Source organism: Pinus tabuliformis, chromosome 9 (assembly GCF_031772625.1).
Source record: "Pinus tabuliformis cultivar Carrire ecotype Pingquan chromosome 9, CPIR1, whole genome shotgun sequence".
Classification (NCBI taxonomy): Eukaryota; Viridiplantae; Streptophyta; class Pinopsida; order Pinales; family Pinaceae; genus Pinus; species Pinus tabuliformis.
Window position 1 is genome coordinate 59,125,596 of NC_142307.1, and position 15,896 is coordinate 59,141,491.

Here is a 15,896-nt window from a genome sequence, read left to right on the forward strand (position 1 = left end):
CATCGAACATGATAGAAAATCACTTGATTACCATCCGATGATGTAAACTGTTAACAATCGTAAGAGAAACCACCAATAATGATAATGGTCCTCAAGGTACTATCAGCACAATTCACAAAATGTGAATAAAGGAACTGTAGTCAAACACTCGTGAAATCACTCAATCGAAAACCAATGATGTAGACTTGTTGTCAAGGGTGGAGAACGTGCCATTAGGGCATGCAAGCTCTAAGGTACTCAAAGGGAGTCTCTTGGTCAACTTCCTGGATAATGAGTTGAAGTCGATAGGAAGTGACCATGTCAAAGGAGGGCCATGATGTATCCCACATCATTGACGTGAGACAAATGGATGCAAAATGATTTTTGGATGATACAAAGAATCAGGGGTAAGTGTAACTGTAGAAGGACAACTCTTGAACATATCGGCAACAAGACTAGAAATTTAGCAGTCCATAGGATCAGTGGTCATGATGACATGGCAAAGATCAAATGGAAGGCAAAAATAAACAACCCAACCCAGGAAGGTCAACGATAAAAAGGAGGATATCCCATTTCGACATGAAGCATAAAGTGTCATGTTCAAGAGTGAGGTACCGACACAACTGATTAGATTTCAAAATTTCCCCCCACCATTCCTGGAAGGTACCCTAATTATTTTTTAATCGAAAGCTTGAAGGGGATAACATATGCTTGCACTGTAATTTCATCCTTCAGACGAATCCAACCTAGTAATTTTAACAAGCCCTAGGAAGGAGAAGCTCATGTTCATCATGGTGACGAATCCAATGTCATTGTATGTTTTAACGAGTCTGACAAAGGTGTAACTCAATACCTTTTTCATGTGAGTTTGAAAAAGACACAGAAAAGAAAACTCCACATGGTCCCTTTTAGTACATTTGTGTCTCTCGAGCCCGAAAAGGTAGAAAACGATACTTGAGAGAACCGCTTGACCATTTCAGTCAAGGAGTACCTTTTTCGTAAATAGTGCATCCCAACTTGGGAAAGGGGTAAACATATATTGGGTGCACGATGTTTCATATCTTCTTAAGAGTTCAAAAGGACAAGGGCTCAGCTATCTTTTCGTTTTTAAAGGGTTGGAAAAGGGCTTGAAAGCGGACCCCCATTTTCTTCTCTTTTACGAGTCAAAAGGGAAAAAATACTCGGTACTCTTTTCATTTGAGTTTTGCGAGTTGAGAAAAGAGCTGAAACGTGACTCGACACCATCGTCGAACATCCATCACCTGTTGCTATGCAAAAAGGTAAAGTGCATTATCCAATTCTTGAGGAAAAATAGGTCAAAATACTTAAAAACCCTAATATTTCATGAAAAACTGAATAAAAAGAGGGAAAAGTAAATATTTTTTTACCATTTACCATTTTACCTTGTTGTGAAAAACTTTTCACCCACTTTTTCCCTAATTTTTCCAAAGCAGATTGCAGGAGATCTGGGAGGTCATTCACCGAGCCGCCAGTTGCAGGTATCTCTAAGCTCCATTTCCATACTGTTTAATCCTATTTTCATCCATTTTTTGGATTTCTAAGGGAGGTTTTGGCAAAAACAATTCGCCGTTAGTCGGTGCAATTTCCGGGCACAAAATCACATCGGCCGAGGGTAATTAAAATGCTCAACCACACCTCGACGCAATTGTTTTTAAAACATGTGCGTTGGTGCTGTGAACAAGGAAAAAACCATTTTACTCTCAAATCCACAGTTTAAATCCAAATTTTACTTGCCAAAAATGATTATTGACTTGAATACATGGTTTTTGTAGGAAAGAATCGTCAAAAATGGTAGACTAGAAAGAACGTGAGCACGAAGATGTGGAAACCTAGGCAATGGATGATCCAAATTGCCTGAATGCCTTGAGGAACTGTGGGATCCTCAAGTTATTTCTCACACCATGGATGCGGGTTCAACCTGAGTTGCTTTGATACCTGATTAGTCTTTGGGACATAAATAAAGTAATATTCATCATTGGTGACCAGGAGCTGGAGTTGGAAACTTCAAACATATATTTCATCATAGGACTATCCTAGAGAGGGGAACCAATCAACCTATATGGGTCATGACCGATTGGGGCAAGCATATCCATGCTACTTGCCGAACATTTCCCAGAAGCCCTCAAATCCAAGAGCGGCAAGATTGAGATTGCCACTATGCGAGATCTGACACTGAGAGTGCTATTGTTGACTATCAACAGAGTGGTGGGGTCCCAAGCAGTGCACGAGACTAACAAGTCAAAATTTCTATATGCTATCGACTGTATAGCACCGATGATCTTCAATTGGGTAGAAGCCATGAAGATCAACATAAAACGCCAGCTGAAAAAAGCTAAGGTGGGGAATTTGAAGCAATTTTGCTTCGAATCTATACTAGTGACCTTTTTCTTGGAACGGGTTTCGTTGTTCCAGTACCAGCTGACTGAGGTAGATTCGTCGATGCCACGAGACCCATGGATGGTTCGTTGGAGTTGTTTGATGCCTAAGATCACTAGGGGGCAGCATATGTCCTACAGGCATGCCTTCTTTTCATGGCTATGACGATAGATGATTGTAGTGGAGGATTGGCCATACAGTGGTACCGACTTTTGCGGAGATTCGGACATGCCGATGCCAGATGGGGAGGATTTTGATGATGAAGGTAAAAAATCAATTTTTCTAATTTTTGATTTTTAATTGTTTTTTATATATATGAGTTTATAACATTTTGTTTTATTAATTCAAGTGTTGGACCAGAGCATCCTGCCAGGATGTCCCCGCTAGCCAGGCATGTCGTTGGCCAGTTTGATGTCGCTCCTTATCAGGAGGGGAGTAACAATGAGGAGGAGATCGTGAGGAACCTTGAGGGGTTGACTTGTGGTATCCCAGAGTATGCCCGGGTGGGAGACATCCCGCACCAGTACCAAAGGCATACGGTGGGAGTATCAGACTAGATCCACCGATTATTGACTCATGTTGCACGAGCAGTTTCATGTTACCATGATCACCATGCTAATTAGTTCCTAGGTCCAACATTTACATTTTGAGGCCTGCGTGCCACAGATATATGAGGCCTGCGAGCTGCCGATGTTATTTGAACACACATATTATTTTTTGGGGTTTTGATGTATCAAACATTATCACCATATATATATATATATATATATATATGCTGTATTTTCTTGCTTACTATGGTAAACATGTTTTTTTTTGGCTTTTCACATGTTTCATAAATGTCTATCGAAGACATAATTAGCTAATGCATCTATCAATGTATTCATGCATCTAGGAATATGATGATATGTAATGTAATCAATTTTTTTTCGAGTAGATGAATACGTAGATACATTCTCAATATTTGAGGGTTTCTGACGGAATATTTCCCGTTGAGTTGAAAGACAACAAGCTGTGAATCCAGGTTGACAACCAACTCCCAAATGTTAAGAGCAATGGCTTCTGACAACAGTTCGATGATTGTGTTGTATTCAACAATGTTATTAGTTGTGCAACCTAAACAAATACCTTGAATATCAATCAACTCACCATGAGGGTCATAAATGGCCCATGCCGCAGAGGATAAATTCCGAGTACTATGGCAAGCACCATCAGCGAAACTGATGTGAGGAGTCACAGACATTTGCAAAGAAGGGAAAAACATAGTAAACATGAAATCTGTTCGAAAACTAACATACCAAACCATACTGCACAAAAATGAATGACACACTAATGTACACAAGTAAACATGCAAGATGACCTAAGCATAGTACTTTTTGAGATAAATCCCATTTCAGGGCTTGTCCAAAGGATTGCCTTCATAATCAATTATCTCATAGGCCCCTTTTTTCAAAACTCGTTTAACAATGTAAGGCCCATTCCACATGGGTTCAAAGTTGCCTGCTCGCAGCTTATCATTAGCTTGATCGTATAGTAAAGCCAAATCACCCTCAGAGAAATCACGGGGGGAGACCGACTGATCGAAATGGGACTTGAATTGCTTCATTTGTGCTTTGATGACCAAAGCAGCGAGATGATGAGTCTCATCCAACCATTCTAAATATAAGAGGCGCTCTTCTTGAGGTGAGGTTTCAGGGAGGAGTTCGACAACTAGCTTGAGTGAAGGGATTTTGCATTCAATCGATAACATTGCTTCGAGACCGTAGATGAGTTGGAACGGTGTGAAACCAATTAAATCCTTGGTTGAGGCTCAGTAAGCCCACAGAGCTGAAAAGAGCATCAGATGCCAGTTGGACTTGTGCATCCCAATAGTACGTTGAAGCATTGTAACCAAAACTTTGTTCATAGCTTCAACTTGACCGTTGGCCTGAGCTTAATATAGGGTTGATCCATCGTGGCACAAACCCAACGTAGAGGTCAGCTCAGCCATCATGTAATATCAGAAATGGGAGCCATGGTCTATGACAATGGCTTGAGGTACACCAAACCTGGAAATAACGTGATTGAAAAGAAATTGAGCTGCTGTTTTACCATCTATAGAGTATGTAGGCATCATTGCGGCCCATTTGGTGAAATAATCCACAACAACGATAATATAACCATGCCCCCCCATCCAAACGAGGGTTACATGTCATATAGTCAATGCCCCATTTGGAAAAAGGACCAACGATAATGATGGGGTGTAGGTGAGCGGGTGGGGTGCACATCTTGCGCTGGTAAATTTGGCATTCATGGCACTTGCGAATAGCAAGGATGCAATCCTTAAAAATGGATGACCAGAAATAACTAGCGTGAAGGATTTTTTGAGCAATAGCGTAGCCAGACATATGACTGCCACATGCCCTAGAATGGCAGTCATTGAGAACTCTCTCAGCCTCCTCGAGAGTAAGACATTGGCGAAGAACTAAATCGACACCGACACGGTATAAAGTATCTCCAATAATACGGTAGGGTTGGGAGTGATGTCGAATCCGTCGGTGATCATCCTTAGTCAACGCAGACTGGAACGTGGATGTTTGGAGATACACGATGATATAACCGTACCATGGGTCAAGGGTGCTGATCAGAAAAGGAGTCTCGTTCGAAAGCTATTCATTTGCACTAGTGGGGAGAGACATAGAAGGAAGGGAGCAAATCAACTCGGCAAAAACTAGTGATTTCTTAGATTTGGAAATGGTAAAGACCAAATCGAATTCTTGTAGGATGAAAATCCATTTAGAATATTTTCCCCCCAACGACTAACGAGTCAGGATGTAGGCCATGGGGTTTCATTCATAAATCATAGTAGTAGTGCATAAGAGAATGTAGTGCCGAAAGTGCTGAACAACCTGTACGACAGCCAAAGCCAACTTATTGACATGGGCATAACACGTTTCAGTGTCAAGGATATTATGACTGAGGTAGTAGATGACATGTTCATTGCCTTTGTCATCGTCTTGTACCAATACCATAGCAATGGTGCTAGGGGTTGCAGCTAGGTAAAGGAAGTAATCGCGATGATAATCTGGGGGATGCAGCAAAGGAGCATTTACGAGGATAACCTTGAGGTCATCAAAATACTTTTGGGAAACCTCATCCCAGACAAAGGGCATTCCTTTCTTGAGAACCTGGGTAAATCCTGAAGCTAGCCCAACATAATTGGGTATGAAACGATGGAGGAAATTTGATTTTCCCTGCAGGCTCTGGAGTTGGTGCAATGAATATGGGTGGGGGGGGGGGGTAAATTGACAATGGCCTCGACTTTAAGAAGATCAAGGTGAATACCATCCTGGGAAACAATAAATCCAAGGAGTCATCCAGATTCGACGCAGAAAACACACTTATGCGGCTTTAATCGAATGTTGTAATGTCTACAACGAAGAAAAATCTGTCGAAGATGGTCAGGGTGATCTTGGCACTTACGAGAATGAGCAGGAAGGCCATCCAAGTAAGGTTGAACAATGTTGTGAATGTCATGAAATGCAGAGGAAATCACCCAGTGAGATGTAGCCCCAGCATTTTTGAGGCCGAAAGGGAGATTTTTGTACGCGAAAGTGCCCCATGGACAGATAAAAGCTCTCTTTTCTTGATCTTTCGACACAATGTTAATCTGGTTGTAAACAGAAAAACCATCCATAAAGGAAAAAAAATTTCTCCCCGCACATTCATCAATGATCTGATCAATGAAGGGAGTAGGGTAGTTATCCTTAGGACAAGCACGATTGAGATCACAGTAATCAATGTAAACACAGATTGTGCCTTCTTTCTTTGTCACCGATACAATATTTGACACCCAATCTGTGAGAGGGATCAGATAAATGAATCCAGCTTTGAGAAGTTTTTCAACTTCACCCTTGATAGTAGCTGCTTTCCTAGGGTGCACTGGGAAGAGCTGTTGGTGAACGGGCTTCACATGAGGATAAGTTGGTATTTCATGCACAACAATTCTAGCATCAATGCCAGGTATTTCTTCATATGACCAGGCAAACACATCATAGAATTCTTGAAACATACGAGTATAGATCTTGATCTCATCTAGAGAACAAGTTACCCCGATATGGATATTTTCAATGATACTAGGCTTGACTGAAATATCAATTGGCATTGTTTAGGTAATATTACCCAAATTTCCTTCCAACCATACTTCACGAGTCAAGATCAGTGTTGGAAGCGAGAGGGAAGGAAACTGAGAAGAGAACTCCTCAAGATTAGTAGACATGACCGCCGGGTGAGGCAGGAACAAGGAATGATGATGAGTATCATTCCAAGGTGGTTCCTCGAGAGACATTACTTCCATGATACTCTCGTCAGCAACAAAAGTCTCGACTAAGGGATCAGGAGATTCCAAAGCACCAGTCCATGGGGATTGAGAATATGTATTGAGAGAAGTCCTTGAAATAGGAAAACCGGAGGATACATAACTTGAGGCCGAAACAATTTCCACGTAATTGACTTCGGTAGGACGAAGTGGCATAATCGTGCCCCACGTATCAACAAGATCTGGTGAAGGTATGACCCAAGGATCAGATTTGACTGAGATCATGTTGAAATAGGCAACATGAGGAGGTGGGAGCAGAAAAATTCCCATCAAGGCAGAATCTTTAAAAATACATGCCTCCATACTCTCATAAGGAGCACCAGTGTGCTTGACATACGGAACATTGCCATCTGAGGAGGAAGAGGCAAAGAAGGACAATTGGTCGACTGTGACGATCTTCCCTTGATGGGGAAAATGAATCACGCAGAATAGGGAGGAGGCTATAGCATGCATGGCATGGGTCCAACTCCGTCTGAGTAGAAGATTATAATTGAGATTAGCGTCAACAATCTCCACCTCGATGTGTACTGTCTTGCCTTCCAAAGTAATGGCAAGGTTAGGTAAGACACCGAAGGGTCATGAATCACGCCCGTCGAAAGCTTCCAAAGTGTTAGGGGATTGGTTCAAAGTAGGAGAAGCAATTGCCTTCCAGCAAGTGACTGACATGATGCAGGTAGAAGCACCTTCATCGATGATGGTCCTATGTATGGTTTTTTCATTGATGATTACCTGAATGAGAAAGGAAATCTGATGAGGGAGGTGTTGAACGTGGTTTTCTAGATCAAAACATATCAAATTGGAATCGCTGGGATCAATGCCCCCAATAGCCAACAACAAGGATTTTTGCTGAGACGGACATTTTTGGAGTACCTCGAGAGCAGACATCGCTGATGGCACCTGAGCCAAGTCCTCAATAATATTATAGTGTTGAGCAGCTAGAGCATTGGGATTGTATGAGGATTTCCTTAGCACAACTCAAGAAGGTGGTCGAATGGCGAAATCAGGGTTAGGGTGCTCAATTTGAAGAGGGCCAGAACTCGGGGTAGAAGAAGAAGGGGTGGCCTTTTTATCTTTCCAAGCTGCCGAAGCAGGAGTTTGATAATATTTTTATTTAGTAGCCACATTAATAGGCGTACTCATCATAAACACTTAAGATCATGAGGAAGTAGATGATTGAGGTTGGTCGACCATTTGAGTCTGCTGAGAGGGAAATGGATCTTTCAGGATAGCTGGGGTCCCTTTGAGAAAATGATGAACTTTGAACCGTTGGGGACAATCCTTAGTATACTGATCCTCCTCACAAATGAGGCACAAATACTTAGGCTTCCATTGTGAAGAATCACCAGTAGAAAACTTAGGAGGACCCTGTTTTGGGGAATCAACTTTACCCTTGCCTTTTCCTTTCTTCTTATCTTTCAAGTATTTATCCGTTGTGGTATACTAGACAATGTGGACCTCTGAGGTTTTACCAGGGCTAGATGGATTTTGGGAGGAACTATTGGAAGCAGTGTTCGAGACCGACTTCTGTTTGGAAGAAGATTTGGCAGGGGTTTGGGACACTGAATCAATTACTCCATCAACATGAGGTGTAGCCTGGGACTTCGATGCCATGGGATCGGATGAGGGCCACGAAGCGTCAGGTAATAACTCATAGAAAGTGCCAAACTGAGAATAAACGAGGTCTAAGTACCGGGCACAAGCAATGGCTTGTTCTTCGGTAACGCATCCACCCATAGATATATCACGAGCAGTTGGAGCGAAAAATGACTTGGTAAACCATTCGATGAGCAACTAATCAACAATCTCGAATTTGACCAGGCAATGTCTACATCTCCATTCATGGATGTGATTGGAGATGTGTGTCACGGTATCTTACTTAAGCGATGTGAGAAAATAGGTTCCAGTTTCATAGCGAACCAACAACTGGAAATGCGTGAGGAAACTCATGGCTAAAGAGTTGAATTCATGGTAAGTACTTCAAGGGAGCTTGATGTACCACTTGGCTGCAACACCTATGAGGATTCGTTGGAAAAGATAGAGACGAATAGAATCATAAACATATGAATTTGAAGAGCACCAAAGGTGATATGTCATCACATGGGCTTGAGGATCTTCTTTCCATTTTCCATCGAACTTAGGACAATCGCTCAAGATCTTGGACAGAATCGGAGGCCAGTATGGCGAATGAAGAATTGGATCATTCGTGAGTCGAGACACATCTGGCAATTCCAGTGTGGCCAAGAACGAAAATTGAGTATTGAAAGGCATTGGAGGTCGATAAGAGGGTCCAACCGAAGGATCCCATCCTTGTTGGTAAGGATTTTGGCCCCATAGTGGAGAGTTTTGGCCATATGGAATTTGATTTTGCCCCCACTGTAGGTTAGCTTGGCTGTAGGGAGGATTTTGACCTTGAACACCTTGGAACTATCCGGCCTTAGGTTGTTGATAAGAAACATACAAATTGAGAGGTTGCAGACCCTGTTGACCTTGGACATATGGATATTGCACCTGTTGTCCCTAAACATACGAGTTTTGAACCTGTTTCCCCTAAACAAGACGATTTTGGACTTGTTGTCCTTGGACATAAGGATTGTGCACTTGCTGCCCTTGGACATAGGGATTTTGGACTTGCTGCCCTTGGACAAAAGGATTCTATACCTGTTGCCCTAGGACATTAGGATTTTGGGCCTACTATTGTGGGACTTGGTTCTGGCCTTGTCCTTACAAGGGCTGACCCTGTTGATATGTATATAAGGGTTGTTGTTTCTCGGGTTGGCTCTGCTGCTACAAGGGTTGAACTTGCGGTTGCAAAGGCTGTTCCTGCGGCTGCAGAGGTTGGCCCTGCAAAGACATAGGCTGGGAGGTTTGCGAAGCATACTGTATTTGCTGCTGCATGGTTTGTTGCAACTGTTGCGAGGGTTTCCCCTGTGGTTGTTGCAGTTGTCCTTGTCGTGGTATCATCTGCCCCTATTGTTGCACGGATGGTCCTTGCTACAAGAAAGGTTTCCCTTGTTGCTGTAGAGGCTGTCCTTGCTGCTGCAAAGGTACTTGAACATTTCCCGAGAAATTTCCGAATAGTATCTAGCCATAGCCACCTTGAAAAGTGGATGGACTAGGCTGAACATATTGTCCAGACTGAAGGATATAAGGCATATTGACCATTCCTTGAGAACCATATGGAACATAAGGAGCTTGGTACTGAACCTGAGCCTCATAAGGCTGCTGATACTAGAAATTGCTTGACCCAAACGGACCAATGGGATTTTGGACCTGTTGGTACTGGACATTGCTCGATCCAGCAGGACCAGCAGGGTTTTGGATAACACCAGAAGAAGGCTGGTTCATCCCAACCATGTGAGCCTATGAGCTACTCACATTGGTGGTGCCTGACATCATAGAAACACTTAGATTTTGCCCCCCAGGCAGTGGCACAACTTGTCCACTTACTGGAGGGATCGAAGAACTGATAGTAACATTCTTCGAGACTGTCGGTTGAACCAGACGGGTGACTGGGACAGATGAGACAAGAGGGTTTGGAATGGTGGGTTGCATCGGGACTGAGGTAACAGCCTGTTGGGAGGTCGGGTTTATAATGAATGGACCTGTAGTAGGCATGGCGCTAGACACCCAAATAGGGTTGTGATAAAGTGATGAGGCACTAGGTGTACCTGAGACCAATTGTGCTAAAGTCACATAATGAGGTGGCACAAATCGATACACACTAATGGGAATGCTCCCCATAAAGGGGAAACCATCAAGAGGAAATTGATGTTCTTTCTCTTCGATAGTGTGTGGAGTAGAAACTTCCGATTGATCTAGAGAGGTAACTGGAGCGTCGCCTTCGGGTTCCATAACTAGAAACAAATGATGACGAATGACCGAAGATGTATGAGGGGATAATTCCAAAGGAACACCCAGCTGATCGTACGGACTGTATGGACGTTGTGGTGATATCACAATAGGGTCGAACAAAGGATTCAGAGGATATATAACTAGTCCAAGATGATCGTCAGTAGTCGGTGAACTCTCAGGAGTTTGGATGGGATTGTCCAGAGATTCTGGGCCAATATCAGCAGGTGACCCAGTATCTGAAGTAGGCAGAGGATGAGATGACAAAGGTTGAATGCTCAGAACGATTCCGAGTTCAACACCTTGGTCCTCAAGTGACTCTGGTAATTTAGGAAAAGGCTCCTTAGACAATCTTTCAAATGGAGGAGAGGAAGAGGAACTAGGTGAACCAGATGGTTCAGCCATGATGACCTTGTCTTAGTTAACAGGAAAAGAGAGATAAATTTCAAGGCTTTAAAATTTACTTTAGGGAAAACTCACGATTTGGTCTAGAAAATACTAATAGGATGTTATAAGATTGTGGGAAACAATTTTTTAAGACGCATAAATAAACTGGTGCTCTTTCATGTTTTAAGAGTCGAGAAAGAAACAAAGATGATTCTATCACTTTCAATTAGAAACGAGCTCGAAAGGACAAGCGCTCAAATGATATTTTAAGTTTAATGAGTTAAAAAGATCAAATGACTACTAAGGATGATCTAGGTAAAAAGGATTACCAGGAAACCGTGAACTGTAGAATACCTCCCGGCGAACCGAGAAGTACAGGTAGGCAATCTCCCCGAATGTTGTGTTCAGTGTATCACGTTTGCAAGGCGGCATACTCAGCTTCCTATGGATAAAGGATTTCAGCGTAGAGGGGTCTCCCGTTATATACTCAACGGTACGGGGAGCACAAATTCGTACTAGCATTGTCTAGTGCTAAAGCTACCGACAACTGCTAGGTTTAAAGACGCTGGAACACTTCTCTAACCTAGACCTTATAGATGTGATCATTTGGTTTCAAATGCACCTTAGGTTAATTGAGTTCATTTTAAAGTTTATCTTGAATTATGTCTCAGTTTTCAGGCCTTAATGATGTGACTTGAAAAAACCTTAAATGTAGTTAAATGAGACAAGACCCTTTCAATTCGATGAATTGTCTACATTAGAGAGGGTAGAAAACATAACGAAATGCAAACAACCAAGAAATTGAAAGCAAAATGATTTTTCACTACTTCACTTTTCGAGAAAATAAACTAATGAAAAATACATTCCAATCCTAATTTCCTAACAACTACACCTAAACAATCCTTTCAAAAGCAAAGAGAATATTTTTTTTTTTCTTTTCAAATGCCAATGCAATCCTAGTCTTCAATGATGCTAACTACCATAACATATTGATGTAGCAAACTAGAATTTTATACTTTTCATTAAATGAAAAAATGAATTTCTCATAAAACACTTCAATGAAAAGTTCGAGAAAATCAAATCTCAAGAAAATGAAAAACATGAAAAGAGAATCTCTTTAAAACTAATGACACCACGACTTCACCAAAAACAAGACAAGCAATGTGATCTATGCCGGAAAAGAGACGTTTAGACAAGAAAATGAAACTCTTCAAACTTGTGTAATGGAGGTCAAAGCCATAGAAGGACCATAAACGAAATGCAAGGAGTAAATGCACCAACAACTTGACTTACTGAGTTCACAATCAATTGAATAGATGACAACCTAGATTCCTAGTGCCACTAACCATCTAGTGACCCAAGAAATCAAGCGAAAAGATGGCAAATCAATAAGCAAATAAACCAAATGAAAAGTAGCTTTCTAGTAAGGGAGAAGATGATCTAAACAACTTACTGTGTATAAATCATGAGAGTAAAATACTTTGGCCAAGATCTGGGGTGAACCCTAATCTTCACTTACAGGCATCAGTGCGATTGCCTAATTGACAACAAGCGCCAGAAGGGGGTCAGAGTGATTGTTTCTCAACATATCACACTGATCGACGCGACTGTTTCTCAGCATATCGCACTGATCAGCACGACTATTAACGAAATAAGCACGCTGAGAGAGAATGCAAAGGAAAAAATTTCAAAATTTCAAAATTTGGGACCAGACTTGCTACTATGAATTTCAAACCCAGAGTAGTATGCAAAGCAAAGAAGACAGAACTAAAGCGAAATGGCGAAACTAGAAAAGTTCACACAAAACCATGAAATTCCAAGCAAACAAACAGAAGGATTGGATCCCCAGTATGGTCGCCAATTTGTGGTGAAGTAAAATTCTAAGTGCAGACACAAACAATTCCTCTAGCCCAATAGCGGGTCTAGCCACAAACAAGACATTCTATGGAAGATTTCCTTAGGTTAGAACCAATTAAGAGGGCCTACCTCTTAGTACGCTTATCCCGTTTGGTGATGGCCTTGCTTTCTTGCTCTAGCTATCTCTTGTTTCCTTCTTCGAACACCTGAAACAAGTAAACAACAGCGAACACCAATCGTGATAATAGAAAAATTGTAATTCAACCTACTTAACAAGTCAAGAAGCATTAAGCCATAAACATGTGAGATGTAGGAAATCAATCAATAGTTGCATATATATTAAATCAAGAAGAGATTACAACCATTGTCTTGACGTTGTTGTTCTCCTTCAACAAAACCAGGTTCCCACACACTTCTGTTAGAATTCCATGATGGCCTCAACAATGATAGTTTTAAGGCTCTTCCCTTTAGTCTTCACACTAACCAAATTCACACTTCTCCCTCACACACAACTAGAGAGCTACAACTATGAATAGCTTGTTGTTTACTCCAAACATAATTAGCATTAGCACACCAACATTAACACTAGCTTGTGCTTGGGAAAAAGGGAGGTTTATATAGCATGAATGGATGGGAGATGGTTCATCTTCTCATGGGAGAGGATCTTATCTCTTGAGGTAGTTCCATCCTTATAGGGGAAAGGAGCCCAAACTGACATTGTTGACTCCATCCGACCCAACCATTTACCAAAATTTTGTTACGAAGCTTCTAGCGCTGGAAGCTTTGGCTCCTTATTTAAAAAAAAATTCCAAAAGAGGATCGGCACGACTAGAACAAGGCTTAGTCGCTTCAGTTGGCGCTAGGGACAATGTTAATCCCTTCATATCGGCGCAAGAAGAACAAGGATCATCGGCGTTGGTCTTGTAAACTGGAAAAAACAGAAGATTTTTGGGAAATGATGTAGAAGGGAATTGTTCTGTTCATGAAGAGGGACATAATGGGAGTTTCTTCATGAAGGGGAAGCATGTAGGTTTCACTGTAGAGGTCCTCCAGGATCATGGAATGGGGAGTACATGGACAATAACAAAATGTTGTGTAACAGGTGGTGGATATGTTGGAGCGCAAACTTGCTTAATCCTCTTTTATTAGGAATACGAAAGAGTATTATGTCAACATAACATAAGAATACCTTTTAGGACCAATTTAGGGCCATAATCAAAACTTTGGGAACCTAAAGGATTGACTTGAAAAGTTCACTTCCAAGGGAATTTCAAATTCCAAGAAATATTTTAATTTTAAAAATTAAGAAGAAATATTGTATACACAAAAATGAATAAAATCACAATTCAAGAAGCAAAATTTCATAAATAAAAGAGTATATCTATTTTTAAAATAAATCAAATGAGTATATGATTTCAACCAAAATTGAAAATAATTATAAATTCAAAATCAATTAATAAATAAAAAATAAATATAATTTGAGTGATGACCTAAGACTATAGGCCTAGCAAAGTCACTACTAATAACAATATTTTCATTAAAAATAATATTTTTCAATCAAAATCAAATAGAAAAAAACATAATCTTTTATTTTTAGATATCACATGTTTCCTTTCCCTTAAACAATTATTGTATATTTTCAAATCCATCTTGTGAAAACCATTTCTTAGAAACATGTACCCTATGGTTGCACCACACCACCATGTCCCCTATACACCGAAAAGATTTTGTATCTGATTCATTCATTTTCCGGATTTTAAATGTTCACACACAATAGTCCTCACCAGACTAAAAGAAAAGAAAAGCGAGGCAAAAGTGATTTTGAAACCAACGGAAAACATCTTTTTCATTAAATATAATTTTTTATTATTAATGTCTCCCACTTCTCATAATGATATTACCATCGCAAACATATACTCACAAAGTATATATCCCTCATGGCAAACATATACTCACAATGTGTGCATCCCTTATCATCATAATGAAGCGCTTTTACATGCTTAAATTGACATTAGTAATTTATATGCTACAACCGTAATAAAAAATTCACAAGCTTTTCTTAAGATTTAATTTCCTTTTTCATAGAAAATGACACGGACAACCCACATGTTCCCCTTACGGACAACCCACATGTTAGATACTCAACATCTATATCAACGCGATTGAACAGAATTTAAAGCAATCTTATGCATGCCTATCCATCCTTTTCAAGGCAATCACCTTCTCTGGCATAGAAAAAGACATGTGGATAGCCCACATGTCCCCCTAATATCAGTGAAATTGGATTGAATTTAAAGCATCTTGTGAGTGCTAACCACTGAAATTATGTTAAAGTGCTCATCCATCCTTGTCAACTTAGTGACCTTCTATGAGGGTCAAAACATTTTTCATTAACCCAATGTCATTTATACTTTTTCATTAATCCAATGTCATTTATACTTTTTCATTAATCCAATGTCATTTATACTTTTTCAAATTAAAAATCATTTAAGATTGAAACTTATAATTGAGTTTTTTACATTTATTAAATTGCACTCAATTTCTAACCCTCTTGCTGAGTGAATATATAAGCGGACAAACCTCATTCAATCATACCATCTCTCATTATTATAAATATTGACTAAAGCTACCCATAAAATCCCTATTTGCTAACCACAAAGAGGGAGTATCCTGATTGTTGTGTGATAGTTTGGTTAAAATCTTTATTGTTCCAAATATCAATGCCCAGAGAAAATAGTAAATTATAGCTTACATGCCATTTATTACTACGTAAGGAGATATTACATGTATCTATTTGTTTATTTTTTGATTATTTAAAATATTATATTTATATATATGCTTTTGCTAAGAAAAAATTGTAAATTTATTTTAGCTTTTGAAAAAAGGCATTTTGCAAAAGTTAGAAGCATTTAATATGTGCAAATTTATGGTTTAGGAGTAGGGAAAAAATTAAGAAAACACACAAAAAAAAGCGAAGATTAAATGATATAAAAATCACTTATTTTCTCTTTCTTTCCTTTTTTCTCTAAACCTTTTGTCACCCCCTTACAGGATGGTCAACAAGAACCATTGC